The following is a 16,733-nucleotide window of genomic DNA, read 5'->3' as shown; positions in this document are numbered from 1 at the left end:
GGAGAGCAAGGCCCCTGGATGAGGCACCCCAGGCTATCACACTGCCTTTGCGCCCCATTGGGGGAATGGTCGATGATGGGGCTGGGGGTGACATGCCCACTCTCCAATACTGGCCCTTTTCCTCCTCTGACTTGTATAACTGGAAAAATAATAACCCTCCATTTTCTGAGGACCCCTCCAGATTAACAGGTCTCTTAGATTCTATCATGTATTCCCACCAACCTACTTGGGACGATTGCCAGCAGCTCCTGTGGATCCTCTTCACTACAGAAGAGAGAGAGCGCATTCTCCTGGAAGCCAGGAAACTAGTCCCCAGGCCAGATGGGCGACCAACTCAACTCCCCACCCTGATTGATGAGCACTTCCCATTAAGATGACCAACCTGGGACCCAAATACCCTGGAAGGTAGGGAACATCTGTCCCTCTATCACCAGACTCTAATGGCGGGTCTCCCGTGCAGCGGCCAGTAGGCCCACTAATTTGGCTAAGTTAGGTGAGGTTCTTCAAGGGCCTGACGAAACCCCCTCTGCCTTCCTTGAAAGGCTCCTGGAAGCATACAGGAGGTATACACCTTTTGATCCACAGTCTGAAGAACAGAGGGAGGTGGTAGCGATGGCCGTTCTAGGACAGTCAGCTGCAGACATAAGACACAAGTTACAGAGATTAGATGGTTTGCAGGGACTGAGTTTGAGAGATTTAGTCAAGGAAGCAGAAAAGGTTTATTATAAAAGAGAAACTGCAGGGAAAAAAACTAAGTTAAAAAAAAAAAAAAGACAAAGAGAAAAGCGGCAAAATCGAAATTTATCATGGATCCTGGCAGTGGCAGTAAAGGACAACTCAGGGCCTCGAGGCAGAGGAGGTCGCCTGCCTTTAAAGCCTAACCAATGTGCATACTGCAAGGAAGACGGTCATTGGGCCCGAGAGTGCCCCCAAAAAACAAAGAGGACGAGGCTGGTCAGTCTTGACCTTTGAGGACTGAGGAAGTCAGGGTTTGGAACCCCTCCCCGAGCTCCAGGTAACCTTTGAAGTAGAGGAGACCCCAGTCCACTTTGAAATAGATACAGGGGCAGTTTTTTCAGCAATACAACAACCACTCGGGCCACTATCTTCCCGCAAGTCTCTGGTCCAAGGGGTCAACGGTAGTAGAGAGAGACCCTGGACCACTCAGAGAACAGTCAACTTGGGGAAAGGTACTGTGCAACATTCTTTTCTGGTCCTCCCTGACTGTCCCGCGCCTCTCCTGGGGAGGGATCTCATGACAAAATTAGGAAATAACTTTCACTGCCCAAGGACCTGAATTAAAGTTTGCCCATCCCATGGTCGGGGACCTCCAACTCCTCACTCTAGAACTCCCAGCAGCAGAGGAATATCGACTGTATGGGACCACCATCCCCGCGGCCCAGCTGACCATGGTCCCCACAGGACTGGGAAATGAAGAATGGACCCACAGGTTCCCGGAGGCTTGGGCAGAGACGGGGGTACCTGGACTGGCAGTAGAACAGCCACCCGTTGTGGTCACCTTAAAACCCACAGCAGTTCCAGCTCGGGAGGAAAAAGATGGCTGACGGACGCCCGAAAGAAAACGGAGGCCAACATCCCGGCCCCATCGGATCGCCGTCAACTGCAGGAGTTCCTAGGAAAAAACCCCTTTGTCTGGCAAGAGGAACACCTGACAGCATTCGAGACGCTGAAAAAGGCACTCCTGTTGGCACCTGCCCTCGCCCTTCCTGGTGTGAGTAAGCCCTTCACCCTGTACCTCCACGAGAAAAAGGGGGTGGCGGTTGATGTACTAGCACAAGCTCTCGGACCCTGGAAAAGGCCCGTCACCTACTTATCCAAACAACTCGACCCACTGGCTAGAGGGTGGCCCACCTTCCTTCGGGCAGTGGCAGCAGCGGCTACTCTGGTGAGAGAGGCGGACAAATTGACTCTGGGGCAGCACCTGACCATCATTGATCCCCATGCGCTGGAGAGCATTGTTCGCCAGCCACCCAAACGATGGCTGAGCAATGCCTGGGCCACCTATTACCAGACAACGCTACTAGACCGAGACCGCATCACATTTGGGCCCCCATCCCTTTTAAATCCAGCCATCCTCCTCCCAATCTCCCCGGAGGAGGGTGAGAATGAACTAGTCCATAACTGCGAGGCCATCCTAGCCGAAGAGACCGGGGTCCGAAAGGACCTAATAGACCAGCCTCTAGCCCACTCTGATCTGATATGGTATACAGATGGCAGCAGCTTCCTGAGTGGGGGGCAGAGGAAAGCGGGAACAGCCATAGTGGACAAAAATCGGGTAATTTGGTCTAATAGTCCCGGAAGGAACTTCAGCCCAAAAAGCAGAACTGATTGCACTCACGCAAGCTCTCACCATGGCTGCAGGAAAATGGGCCACAATCTATACTGACAGCCGGTATGTGTTTTCAACAGCGCATGTGCATGGGGCAATATATTGAGAGAGAAGGCTACTATCGGCTGGAAAAAAAAAATCAAAAATAAAAAAAAAAAAGATTGAGGCCCTATTAGAGGCTGTAATATTACCCCGAGAGAGCTGGCCATCGTACATTGCCCTGGGCACTCCCCAGTGGCCGCGGGAAACAGGAAGGCCGATCAAGAGGCAAAGGAGGCTGCCCTCCAGGATCCAAGGAGCCTGGCCATTCATGCCTCGACTCTGGAGGATTCAGCTCATGAAGAGGCTTCACCCCCGGAGCTTCTAAAAGACACTCTGGAAAGGATCCACAAATTAACCCATTTGGGCAGCAGAAAACTGATCCAGCTGACTACAGAAGATAAGACCCTCTCCCCATTTGAGAGAAAACAAATGGCCAAGGAAGTAGTAGCTGCTTGCCGGGCCTGCCAGCAGGTAAATGCATATCCTGGGAGACTGGCCCCCGGAAAAAGGCTACGAGGAACCTGCCCTGGCCAGCGTTGGAAAGTAGACTTCACCAAGGTAAAGCCAGCTAAATATGGCCTATGGTATTTACTAGTGTTTGTAGACACCTTTACAGGATGGGTAGAAGCCTACCCCACCAAAAAGGAGACTGCAGCAATAGTCGCTAAAAAAATCCTGGAAGAAATCTTCCCAAGATTTGGACTGCCTCAGGTAATGGCCCAGCGTTCGTGGCCCAGGTAAGTCAGGGATTGACAAAGGTACTGGGGATTGATTGGAAGCTGCATTGTGCACACAGACCCCAGAGCTCAGGTCAGATAGAAAAAACAAACAGGACTATTAAGGAGACCTTAACCAAAGTGACCATGGAGACTGGCTCTAGAGATTGGACGATGCTCCTACCGTATGCCCTCTTTAGGGCTAGAAATACCCCTTCCTTCATGGGTCTTACCCCCTTTGAACTGCTCTTTGGGTGTGCACCCCCAGTTAAGAACCTAACCCTCCAGCAAGGAGAAATCATGCCTTCCCCTCTGTCTGACAGGCTGCAAGCCTTAGCATCTGTCCAGCATACACTGTGGAAGCAGCTGTCCACGGCGTACCAACCCGGCGGGGACAGCGCTGCCCATCAGTTCCACGTGGGGGACTTCATATACGTCCGCAGACACCAGCATCAGACTTTGGATCCCTGGTGGAAGGGACCATACCAAGTCCTGCTGACCACCCCGACGGCAGTCAAGGTGGATGGGATTGCTGCCTGGATTCATGGCTCCCATCTCAAACCTGCTCCTGCCCCTGACCTGGATGCTGATTTGGACTGGACTGTGGACTGAGCATCCCCTTAAGCTCTGCATTAGGCGCAGAAGCCAGCCAGACAAACCCCCACCGGCCACAACCACAAACTTGGCAAGTGATATCTGGCACGGGAGATATGGTGTGGACAGTGTCTAGCGCAGACTACCCGCTGGGAACCTGGTGGCCTACCCTCCAGCCAGATATCTGTCAGTTAGCAGCCGGACTAAACACCTGGGACTTGCAGGGGAAGGAACCCGGTAGCGAACTCCCCATAACAAGTAAAAAAAAAATAAATAAATGATGGTCCTAAGACAAAGATATCAGCCTATACCAGGGAATGACCTTTAGGATTAAAGGTCAGCACAAAAAAGGGGGGGAGATGAAAGGCCATTGTAAAGGAAACAAGGCCCCCCCCACTAGCTCTGCTAATTATAGATTCAGTGGAAAATACTGCACTCTGCCCCCACGCCCCATACCAGAAAGTTAGCCCATCATGCTGTGCTAACAGGATGCTTGCAGGATAACCACCTGCAGTTGTGCTTGCAAGATAAATTGCTTGAGAAGAATGCTTGCCAAATAACCCCTTGCTAGATAAGCTTGGAATTCGTTTACCCACCCAGATTCTGAGAAAGACCGCGAAGACATCTGGCCTCCAGATGTCTGCACTCTGGATGACCCCGCTCCCCTGCCCTGATAGAACTGCCTCATAAAAGGCCTGCAAGCCTTAGATTCGGGGTCACCAGTTATTTCTCGCACTGCTGGCCCACGAACTCGTGCTAAATAAAGCTTCTTTTGTGACCCGATATCGGAGTGAAGCTCTCTGTTTTGGACGCTGACCCTAACATTATTAGCAATAGAAAAATCTTGGCAAATTTTTGAAAATCCCATACTGCTGTAGGCAGGACCATTATTAGTCTCTATGCATTTAGGCACTCCCATATAAACAAAAGCATGAAGACAATGATTCTTTACATCCTTAACCTTTTCACCTGAATGGGCAGAGGCAAAAATTAGAGAGGAATATGTATCAATAGACACATTGACATACTGTAATTTTCCAAAGGAAGGTACGTGTGTGACATACCATGATTAGGTAAAAGTCCTTGGGGATTAACTCCAAAATAAGGAACAGGTAAAAATTCAGCACAAAGAGGACATGATTTACACACTCATCCGAAAACATCTGTAAAGCAAGCAACAGTGCCTGTACCTCTGCCATCTGGGCGGAAGTGCCTTGGACTTTCATTCTTTTCACTATGTTACCAGAAATTACCACAGCAAAACCATGTGATGTGCCATCAGTAAATACTACACGGGCCTAAGGAATAGGAGTCATCTGTATTATCTTGTGAAATATGACAGGATGTAATTTAAAAAATTGACACACTTCATTGGAGGGGTAGTGAGTATCAAAGAGACCCTGCATGGAGCATGTCAGTATGGTCCAATCATTATCATCAGCTTGCAACCATGCTATTTGAGACTGGGTGTATAGGGTCACCACAATATCTGGCTCCCTATCAAACGTTTGAACACTGATCTTGATTCCCTTAAATATAATCTGAGCAACAGCCTGAGGATAAGGAGTAATGGTTTTTCGCTGGAGAAGCTGGGGAATGTACCCATAGAATAGGACCTGTTTGCCAAAACACTCCAGTAGGTGAATGAGAAAAACCAAAATATTCATGACCTAAATAAGGATAGGGAAAGGATACCTATACCTTTTCTGGGGCTATCTGTAAATTATCCAGGCTAAGGGCCTATTGTAATTTAGAAAAGGCATCAAAAACAAGTTTTTATCTTTAGCAGCCAATAAATTATCCATGTAAGTCAATCATAATTAAATGCCAATGTTTAGGAATTGCCACAGGTGTAGGCAAACCAGGCTGGGTTGCTCCCATGAGAAACATGGTTTTATTAACAGCTCTAAGATCTTGTAATAGCCTCAATTTTCCTGACTTCTTGTAGAGGCCAGTTGGGATCTCAGGATTCTTGTGAAATTATAGATATATCCAGCACCAGAATCCAATAATCTTTCAATATCAATCCCATATAACTTTATTTTTAATTTAGGCTGTTTTTCTTTTGATAACATTTGTCAAAACATCTTTTCTCCTGTACTTTCAAAGCCTCCAGTTCTATATATAGGCGCCATTTTGCATTTAAAATATAAAAGTAATAATAATTGAGCAGTTCTATTATCAGCTTTTATTTCTATGGTCCTTCTTACATGTGCCAATTATAAAAGCATTAAATACAATCTCTATAGGATTTGAAGAGGTAACTTTAGGTAATACTTTGAGTATGTTTATAAAATCTTAAAAAGAGGATCCTTCTTTATAGATTCCAAGGAACACATTAATGCAAAAAGCCAATTATTGACAATGTTGACCAAACAATTTACCTTTATTTTATTTACAGGAAAAATAATTTTGTAACCTCTTTATTAGTAAGAGATTATTTTTATGGGTTTTATCTTAGCAACATTATTTAATAAGCTAACAAGCCAATCCACTTCAGATGTTCTATTTCTATATCATTAAACCAATAATTTCTAGAAAGCAACTTAAAGAGCAGAGCCAAATTTTCAGTAATGATCAACAGACAAGAACATACTGAAAGACCATTGTAAGAGAAACAAGGAGACCCCCCCCCACCAGCTCTGCTAATTGTAGATTCAGTGGAAAAATACTGCATTCTGCTCCCACGCCCTATATCGGGAAGTTAGCCTGTCATGCAGTGTTAGCAGGATGATTGCTTGCGAGATAACCGCTTGCGAGATAAGCTTGGAATTCGTTTACCCACCCAGATTCCGAGAAAAGACCGCAGAGACCTCTGGCCTGTACTCTGGATGACCCCGCTCCCCCGCCCTGGTAGAACTGCCTCATAAAAGGCCTGCGAGCCTTAAACTCGGGGTCACCAGTTACTTCTCGCGCTGGTGGCCCATGAGCTCGTGCTGAATAAAAGCTTCTTTTGTGACCCGATATCGGAGTGAAGCTCTCTGTTTTGGACGCCGACCCTAACTATACCTAATATATATAGTTTAATATTATAAATCCTGTTCCTTTAGCTTATATACCATGAGAATTAACCATTCACCCAAACATTTATTAAGACAATCAAAAGAACATAACATCCTTTATGCAATGTGATAGAAAATTACAACATGTCTACACAGTTGGGCTTACCTGGCGGACCGCCTAATTATTTCCCATTCAAAATAGCCATTTCCAGGCCAGAACATCTCGCGTGGCTAGGACTCTGGCTTTACATGGTTGCGTAAAGCGCATGCACAGCCATATAATCTACCTGAATGTGTGGAGTAGCCACATGCGGTCCTGTACACATGCGCGGCTCACTCTTTAAAAAGCCGGCGCCATTTTGCACAGGTCTCTCTCCTCTTCTCTTCTCTCCTCTCCTCACTCACATGTGTGCTTCACACAGGCCTGTCACCTCTATCCTCTATCCTATATTAATAAACATCTCTTCTGTGGATTTGTCGTGTTCAGGACGTCTTCCTCGAGGGGTAAGAGCGCCGCCTAAATAACTAACACAATGAATGATTAATATTCCTGGAAATTCAAACTGCATTGACTTAGCATTCCATGTCCTGACCGAAACCTTTTTCACCAGAAGTTGGGCCCGTTTAAACTTTTAGCGCCTGTCCCTCTCCAGGCCTCTGCTCGTTTGGTGCACATGCACTCCGTTTAAACTTCCTCTTATTCCCGTGAAGGGACTATCTAATAATGAGTTATTCCCACCATAAGGGGAAAAAAAGAAAAACATTTCCCACGATGGGATCCTAAATATTGAATTATTCCCACAAAACTTGAACCTCCAGGCTTGCTTGCTTGTTCAGCCAGCAGCAGTGAGGCCTAACTGCCGACTCCCTGCAATTCAGATGCTGCTGCTCTGCACTGGAAGGCAGAAAGAGTTCAGAGCTCTAGCTATCCTGAAACTTCTACATTGGAAAGAGCCCTTTCTTCCTCCATACCACTGGGAAGAGGCTTTTCTCTTTCCTTCATCCTTCCTCTACAAGGCCCCAAAATCTTTAGGCCTAGTTTCAAAAGTTTTTCCCTTTTTTTACCAGGAAAATCCTTTCTACTTGATTAAAATTTTTCTCCCTTTTCTAACAGGAAATTTCCTTTCCTTCCCTCTTCTCTATTGGGAAGATTTCCTTTTTTATTTTAAATCTTTAGCTGTCTTGCTCTTTCTTAACTTTGGTGCCTCCCTGCTTCAGCAGTCCAATTAACTGTGAGCTAGCTGCACCCATTTCAATTCACCCTTTTCTCTTTTTTATTCTTTAAATTGCTGGCGCCAGACTTACCCAGGTGTCCATCAGCTCTTCCCTTCTTTTTCGGATCCTGGTAGAACCTCCATTTGTTGCGGTAGCGCCTGTGCTACCACCACCCATTTACCATGTCCGAGCAAGGGGCTGTGCGTCAAAAAAAAAAAAAAAAAGAGAGAGAGAGAGACAAAAGACAGCGGGTCATACATGCCAAAGGATGCCAAATGCCCTTTATTGAAGAAGGGAAGAAACCTTAAATACAGGCTTACAGCACAATGTAAGAACCCCTGGAGGGCAGAAGTCCACTACTGAATGTTCTACATTCTTGCATCTAAGCTGTTTACACCAAATGCAGGATACACAGACAAAGAACCTCCAGTGAGCATTCAGGAGGGTGGATACCAGCAGGGACTCAGCATAGGGAGGACACCTGGTTAAGGTCAGCAAGCAGGGCTGCAGTTACCCAACTTGGGAGTTCCAGGGCCCTACACTTCCATTCTCATTTTTCCTCTCTCTCTCTCTTCCTCTCCATCTCCTTATTCTCTCTGTTCTCCTAAGTCTCTCAGGAATCCCGTTATAAACCCAAGCAATAACAATCCTTTCACAGAGCAAGGTCACCAGGATTGAATTCTTATAGGGTCATAAAGGCAGGTAAGAATTTTCTTCAGGCAGTAACCACCAGGCTTTCTTTTTTCTTTCTTTTTTTTTTTTCTCTTGTTTTCTTTTTCCCCCCTCAGGCCCCTGCCTTCCCCCCAGCACCTCCCCCCATTCCCATCTCTTCCAGGGCAAAGACACTCCTGGGGATTCAGCTCAACCTGGTAGATTCAGTACAGGCAAGTCTAGTCCCCACCTTTCAGGCTGAGCAAAGTGTTCCCACATATGCCCCAGGTTCCAAACAGCCAGCTCATGCACTAAGGACAGGTCCCAGTCCCACTGCCTGGGTGCCTCCCAAACACTTCAAGCTATTCAATTGTCTCACTTATCCAGAGGGCCTGCTCCAGCTGGGGGCTCTACAGCTTTTGGTTCATGATTCATGTGTTTCCATTAGTTTGGCTATTTGTCCCTGTGCTTTTTCCAATCTTGGTCTCAACAATTCTCACTCATACAATCCCTCCTCTTTCTCACCAATTGGACTCCTGGAGCTCCACCTGGGGCCTGGCGGAGGATCTCTGTATCCACTTCCATCAGTTATTGGATGAGAGTTCTAGCCCAACAGTTAGTGTGTTTGGCCATCCAATCACCAGACTAGGTCAGTTCGGGCTTTCTCTCGACCATTGCCAGTAGTCTACAGTGGAGGCATCATTGTGGATTTCTGGGGGCCTCTCTAGCATTTTGCTTCTACCTGTTCTCATGTTGTCTTCATTTATCATGGTCTGTTATTCCTTGTTCTCCTTTTCTGTTCTTGATCCAGCTGGCATCTCCTGCTCCCCTAAGCTCTCTTTCCCTCAAACCTTGCCCTTCGTTACCCCTACTCTCATCCAGGTTGTTCATGTAGATCTCATCCATTTCTCTGTCATTGGGTGATCCCTGTGTCTTTCTTAGGGTCCTGTTTTCTAGGCAGGCTCCCTGGAGTTGTGAATAGCAGTCTCGTCATCTTTGTTTTATATCTAGTATCCTCCTATGAGTGAGTACATACCATGTTTGTCTCTTTGAGTCTGGGTTACCTCACTCAGGATGATTTTTTTCTAGATCCATCTATTTGCCTGCAAACCTCATGATGTCATTGTTTTTTCTCTGCTGAGCAGTACTCCATTGTGTATATGTACCATATTTTCTTTATCCATTCTTCAGTTGAAGGGCATCTAGGTTGTTTCCAGGTTCTGGCTATTACAAACAATGCTGATATGAACATAGCTGAGCAAATGCCCTTGTGGTATGATTGAGCATTCCTTGGGCATTGCCCAAGAGTGCTATAGCTGAGACTTCAGGAAGATGGATTCCCAACTTTCAAAGGAAGTACCATATTGATTTCCAAAGTGGCTGTGCAAGCTTGCATTCCCACCAGCAGTGGAGGAGAGTTCCCCTTGCTCCACATCCTCTTCAGCATAAGCTGTCTTCTGTGTTTTTGATCTTAGCCATTCTGACAGATGTAAGATGGTATCTCAGAGTCATTTTGACTTGCATTTCCCAGATAATTAAGGATGTTGAGCAATTCCTTAAATGTCTTTCAGCCATTTGAGCTTCCTCTGTTGAGAATTCTCTGTTTCGTCCTATAGCCCATTTCTTAATTGGACTGTTGGGCATTTTAATGGCTAATTTCTTGAGTTCTTTATATATTTTGGATATCAGCCCTCTGTCAGATGTGGGGTTGGTGAAGACCTTTTCCCATTCTGTATGCTGCCGCTTTGTCTTGTTGACCATATCCTTTCCTCTACAAAAGCTTCTCAGTTTCAAGAGGTCCCATTGATTGACTGATCTCCCTCATGAACATTGATGCAAAATACTCAATAAAATACTGGCAAACAGACTCCAAGAACACATCAAAACAATTATCCACCATGATCAAGTAGGCTTCATCCCAGGGATGCAAGGGTGGTTCAGCATACCAAAGCCTGTAAATGTAATACACCATACAAACAAACTCAAAGAAAAAAACCACAAGATCATCTCACTAGATGCAGGAAAGGCATTTGACAAAATCCAACACCCCTTCATGATAAAGGTCTTTGAGTGATCAGGAATACAGGGAACATACTTAAACATAATAAAGGCAATTTACAGCATGCCAACAGCCAACATCAAATTAAATGGAGAGAAACTCAAAGCAATACCACTAAAATCAGGAACAAGGAAAGGCTGTCCCCTCTCCCCATACTTATTCAATATAGTACTTGAATTTCTAGCCAGTGCTATAAGACAACATAAGGAGATTATGGGGATATAAATTGGAAAGGAAGAAGTCAAGCTTTTCCTATTTGCAGATGACATGATAGTATACATAAGTGACCCCAAAAATTCAACCAAGGAACTGATACAGCGTATAAACACCTTCAGCAACATAGCAGAATACAAGATCAACTCAAAAAAATCAGTAGCTCTCCTATATACAATAGACAAACAGGCTAAGAAGGAAATCAGGCTTTCTTTTACAACCCAAAAGGGGAGTGGTAAAGGAGGAGGTCAATAGAGAGGTAATGATCAGTTAGTATATCAAGAAGGGAATTTATGTGCTCAATCTACATTCCTAGAAGTCATTAGCTGAGAAATTAGGAGTCTATTAGTAAGTCTGTAAAGAAGGAGGGTCTTACCCTAAATTGCACAAGAAATAAATTTATCCTCACCTAGGAGACAGGTGTTGTTTCATTTGGTTTTGGATGCTTGTTGGGTATTTTAGAAAAATACACTGTTAGGAGTTCTTGAAAGCACACATAGCATTACAAGAAAATCACTGTAGGAACTAGCTAATTTATATACAAAAGTTAAAATATCACCAAGACTGCTTAAGCCATGGCTTGATCTTTGGAGAGGTCCTTGACTTTTCCAAGTAGAAACTTTTGTGATAATAGCTGAATTCCATTACATTTTCCTCTGGTTAGCAACAACATCCTATATAAACCACTCTTCCTGTTCAGTTGTGGACTGTTCTCTCCACCCTGGTAGAGACAGCCACTCTCCTGGACTCCTTTTTCCCAAATAAATCTCTTTCTCAATAGAGTTTTGGGTGTGAAGATCTTCATTCACCAGTACAGAGAAGAAGATTGCTAAGATGTTCCATAGTTGAAATTGACCAGGAAAAAAAAAAAAAAAAAAAAAAAACCTTGCTGAGATGTCCCTCATGGGGCTGAGCAAGGGGGAGCTGAACAGAAGAACCTTGCTGAGAAGTCCCTCATGGGGCTGAGGAAGGGGGAGCTGAACAGAAGAACCTTGCTGAGAAGTCCCTCATGGGGTCTGAGCAAGGGGGAGCTGAACAGAAGAACCTTGCTGAGAAGTCTCTCATGGGGCTGACCAAGGGGAAATTGAAAAAGTAACATTTTTCTCCAGAGCCATAGGAAATTGCTACATTTCTGTAGGGGTTTTCTTTTTGCAGAGTGAAGCAAAAGAAGCAACATCTTAGGCCAGAGAGGAAGCCGAGCTCTGCTAGGAAGCCCTCTTAAGTGCGGGCTGAGCAAAGCTCAGCTGTAGCAGCTCTCCAGGAGAGGAACAGGACTGTTATATCCTGTGGGGAGACCATCCCCCACCACACCAGGTATAGCCTGACTCCTGAACAGTCAGGATACCCTCCCCTGCTGAGCTGTCCTGTCTGCTCCAGGCCTGACTCTTCCAAACAGTCAAAATACCTTCTCTTCCAGGGATGAGCTGTCTCATTGCAGCTCCAGCCATCAGAGCTCTGCTAGAAGCTCAAGGTGTTGCCTGACTTCCCAAATACTCAGGATACCTTTCCCCCAGAGTTGCAACACAGTTACTTACATTTTGGTGCCAAAACCTGGGACCAAACCCACAGAGTTGCAAAACTTACTTACAATATGGATATTCCTGTAGTGGTTAATGAATCTTCTTGGCTACCTGGTCCTTATGACAACTGAGGAGCTGCTAAGCCTATAGAGGAGGGTAAGAAAATCATAAAGTATACTATGGGAATGCAAGGAATTTTTATTTGTATGGGAAATGGAATTTGAAGTATAACTTTTCAAGTATGATTATCTATAGTTAATACTACCCAGGATTTTCCTGTTTTATATGCTTCATGCATCTGGTTTTAGAGGACAAGAGATTAATGCTACTAGTGCCTTAAATCTGCCCTTTTGTGACATGAAGTTTACCAACAAGGAATCTGACTGGGTACAATGGCAACATTGTAAAAGTGAGAAACGTCAGGTGATTATTAATATCTCCCTTGGAGAAGTTATTGGTTAGAGCCCTTATAGATTCCCTCAGGGAAAATAATCTCACCCAGAATTGAGATGATAATGGTAGAATTCAAATGGAACTATGGAAATTAGCTCTACTGTTAATTAACCTATTTGATGGTATGGTGTTGGAATCCAAGTCAGGTCCTCTCTTGAAATTTGGTAATTCAGTTCAGACTAAGTTGTAGAAATTAGAAAGTGCTTTCAGCCCTCTTAAAGCATGGGGAGGAAAGTTAAAGGATGGTAAGTATACTTTGTCTTTTAGATTAGATTAGAGTCACTCTTTTGTAGCATGTATATCAATATCTTATTAGTTACTGAAAGGGCCTGTACAATGGCACCCTAATAACTTTAGTATTACTTGTGGACACTGTATTCTTCATACCTGTGTTAAGTCTAGTATATCTTTAAATGCCACCTCTTAGAGCAAGGCCAGCAGTCTTGATACTGGTGAAGCAGTCCAGACCATGGCAAGACTCACCTGTAAAGATTCTAATATAGAAGCTCACTAAAAGAGTATTAAGAACTCTTCAGATAATTGGACTGATACTGCTATGGTTATGGGAATTATTACATTAACTATTATAGCTGCTACAGCTGGACTGGGATTTCATCAAAAAATTCAAACTGCTCAGTTTGTTAGTGCCTGGCATAACTATTTTACAGAACTTTGGACTCAACAGAATAAAATACATAGTGACATAGTTAATGATATACCTGATTTGAGACAAGCTGCTATACTAATGGGAGATCAGTTAGAAATGTTGAAGGATCAGATAAAATTAAAATGTGATTGGACTGTTCCATCTTATTGTATTATACCTTTGAAGTTCAATAACAGCAAGTATGACTGGGAAAAGGTTAAGATGCTTTTGATGGGTCATCCTAGATCTTCTCAAATGATTTATGATTTACAGCAGGAAATTAAGGAAACCTTTTCAAAAAGGTTACCTGACAAGACAGCAATGGGTGTTATAGAAAGCCTTGTAGATGCCTTAACCTCTTTTAATCGTGCACATCATAATAAATTTCTTGTTCTAGCAATTGTTACCTTTGTTATAGCAATAATAACTTTATTGGCTTTAAAATGTATTTTTGGCAGTTGCTGGAGAGATAGTTCAGCAGTAAAGAGCACTGGCTGCTCTTCCAAAGGTCTTGCTCTCAATTCCCAGAAACCACATGGTTGCTCACCATCTGTAATGAGATCTTGTACCCTCTTCTGGCCTTCAGGCATACATACAGGCAGAACACTTGTATATACAATAAATAATTAAATCTTTTAAAAAATTGTGTTTTGGCTTATTTGCTTAAGATTGTGAAACATCACAATAGAGAAAAGGCTATATTTACCATAAGGCTACATAACCTTCAATATAATTAATTATAGCTTAAACAAAGAAGGGACATGTAGCAAAAGATTCCACAGAACCCTTGCACATGGCTTGAATTTCAGAGAGATAGCACCTAGGCTTTGAACTACCTTTTGTCTAAGTCAGGGGTTGTTATCTGAGCTGTTCTTTTGAAGGGATTACAGAGCATTTGCATAACTTAGTCTTGGAGCATGCAGAAATTGGCTTGTTGGAGGTGTGATTTGTGTGACAATAAAGGAGGCTTTTCGCAAAGCCACAAGGGGTTAGTCCCTGGAGATTGTTTCCCCCCTGGTCCTTTTGCTGAGCCTGAATTACATTTTGGAGTGACCATTTTTCTTCAACTGACCCACACAAAACAGAATGCTGACAGAGACTAACTGGGAATGATGTGGGTTTTTGAAACCTCACAGCCCACCAACTTGACACACCTCCTCCAACAAGGCCCCCTAATCCTTCCCATCCAGTTCCACCAAATGGGAACCAAGCATCCAATATAGAAACCTGTTCACTCAAACCACCACAGCATCTCACAGTTAAAAAATAAAATTAAGGATAAGAAGAACAAGACAAATCTCTCAGGGCTCCAGCAAGATGATTCAACAGGTGAAGGCAGTGGTCTATAGCAATTTTGTCTGAGCTGAAATCTCCATGTTAGAGGAAAATGTGTTAAGACACAGATGTCATTATTTGGTTTCTATTGCCTTGATAAACACCATGACTGACTGACCACAAGCAGCTTGGGGAGGAAAAGATTGATTTCACTCTATAGTAAAAGCCTACTGTCTTTGCTAGGAGACAGGGCAGGAACCAAGGGTCAGAATACTGCAGCAGAGGCAATAGAGAAGTGCTGCTCACTGGCTTGCTCTCCGGGGCTTGCACAGCCTGCGTTCTTACATGGCCCAGGACCACCTGCCCTGAGGTTGCATCACTCACCATGGTCATGGCCCTCCGGTAAACCATGTTTTCCCAGGAAGAGATTCACACAACAGGTGAAGAGACACTAGCCCACTCCAACATGTGTCTCTGGCAGCCTTTGTCCTTCTCTCCAATTCCCTCTGCCCTGATATAAACTGTTACATTACCTTCCTGAAGCTAGTACCCAAGATCCATACCCTTATCTAGCTAATCCGTCCTCTTGAGACTGACAACCAAGTTTCAGCTAGCAAAGTATTGAAATCCAGGAATCAAAAGCCCCATTTGGCTCACCTAATTCACAAGCCCAATTAAAATTAAACACCTCATCCTAACACAGGGTTCCCCCTTGTGCCTTTATAAGCTGTCATTTTCCTAAGGGCCACATCTGCCTCCTCTTTATCGAGAGGCAGCCCATTGTCCTCCAGGACAAATACCATTGCCCCCTTTCCCTTGTTCCCTTCCCCTTGTCTCTCTTCCTCTACCTTCCATCTTTGTCCCTTATCCCTGTCCTCTTCTGTCCCTCTGGGAAAAACAAATCTCCCTTGCACTGAGAATTTGGTCCTTAAGGTCCTGAGCCAATACTTTCCCTTTCAATAGGCATCTACCATCAAGCCTGATGTCCTGAGTTTGACTGCAGGGTTGCACATGGTAGAAAAAGAGAACTGGATCCTAAATGTTGTCCTATGACTGCACATGTACTCCATGGCAGATGCACACATACCACACACACACACACACACACACACACACACACACACACACACATACCACAAGCACATACCACACTTACATATGCACACTTCATACACAAATCAATAAATGTTAATATAATAAAGAAATAACCACCTCTCAGAGCCTGTAAGGACTTTTGTGCTTATATTGTGGGTCAACCACTAACTTGAGTCCATGGGATATAAAACAATCAACAAACACACTTCATCTTGTGTTCCAGAGTTCCCATGTTTTTTATAGGTAAAAGGCACAGAAACAAATCAAGTCTGTGCTATTGGGTGGTAACAAGTGTCAGAAGAATAAAGGAGGGTAATTCTGAAAGGGCAGTGCTATTTTTGAAAAGGTTCAGCAAGCTTCTGCCTAGTAGAAAGTCATTAGTCATTCCAAAAGAAGGAGGAAGCCAGTGCAAGGGTCCTGAGGTGAGCAAGTTCCTGGTGTGTTCAAGGAATAGAAAAGCAGAGCAGATAATCCACAGCAGAGTGAGTGAGGAACATGAAGTGGGATCTAATGTCAGAAAAGGGCAGGGAGGGATGGAGAGGGTCATGTAGAGCCAGTGACCATGGAATGGAACCAGTATGTCCCTCACAGTGAGATAGAAAGGATAGGAAGGTTTGACTAAGAGGTGACTTAAATTTATTTATATATGGGACTGTAACTCTGACTTCAAGACTGAGAATAGACCATGAAGCATCAGCTGGACAGTTAGGAAGCTGGAGCACAGACCCAGGATGCTGGCTGGACCAGCACTCTCCTTGGGCACAATGAGAAGAGTCAGATCTGATTACAGATCTGTTTAAAAGCCAGGGTCAGGGCTGGGGAGATGGATCAGTGGATAAAGCACCTGCTATGCAAGCATGAGGACATTTGCTCTGATCACAGCAGCCTCACAAATGCATGCA

General features: G+C 44.4%; 1 pseudogene; it reads left to right on the top strand.

Moving 5' to 3' along the window:
- The first annotated feature begins 11,851 nt into the window (after positions 1–11,851).
- The window catches only part of LOC118588691, a 64,541-nt pseudogene continuing 59,659 nt past the window's right edge, over positions 11,852–16,733 (top strand).

The sequence above is a fragment of the Onychomys torridus genome, chromosome 8 (genome assembly GCF_903995425.1).
Source record: "Onychomys torridus chromosome 8, mOncTor1.1, whole genome shotgun sequence".
NCBI classification, from domain to species: domain Eukaryota; kingdom Metazoa; phylum Chordata; class Mammalia; order Rodentia; family Cricetidae; genus Onychomys; species Onychomys torridus.
The sequence above is the reverse complement of the archived record's forward strand: the minus strand, read 5'-3'. Positions and strand labels throughout refer to the sequence as shown.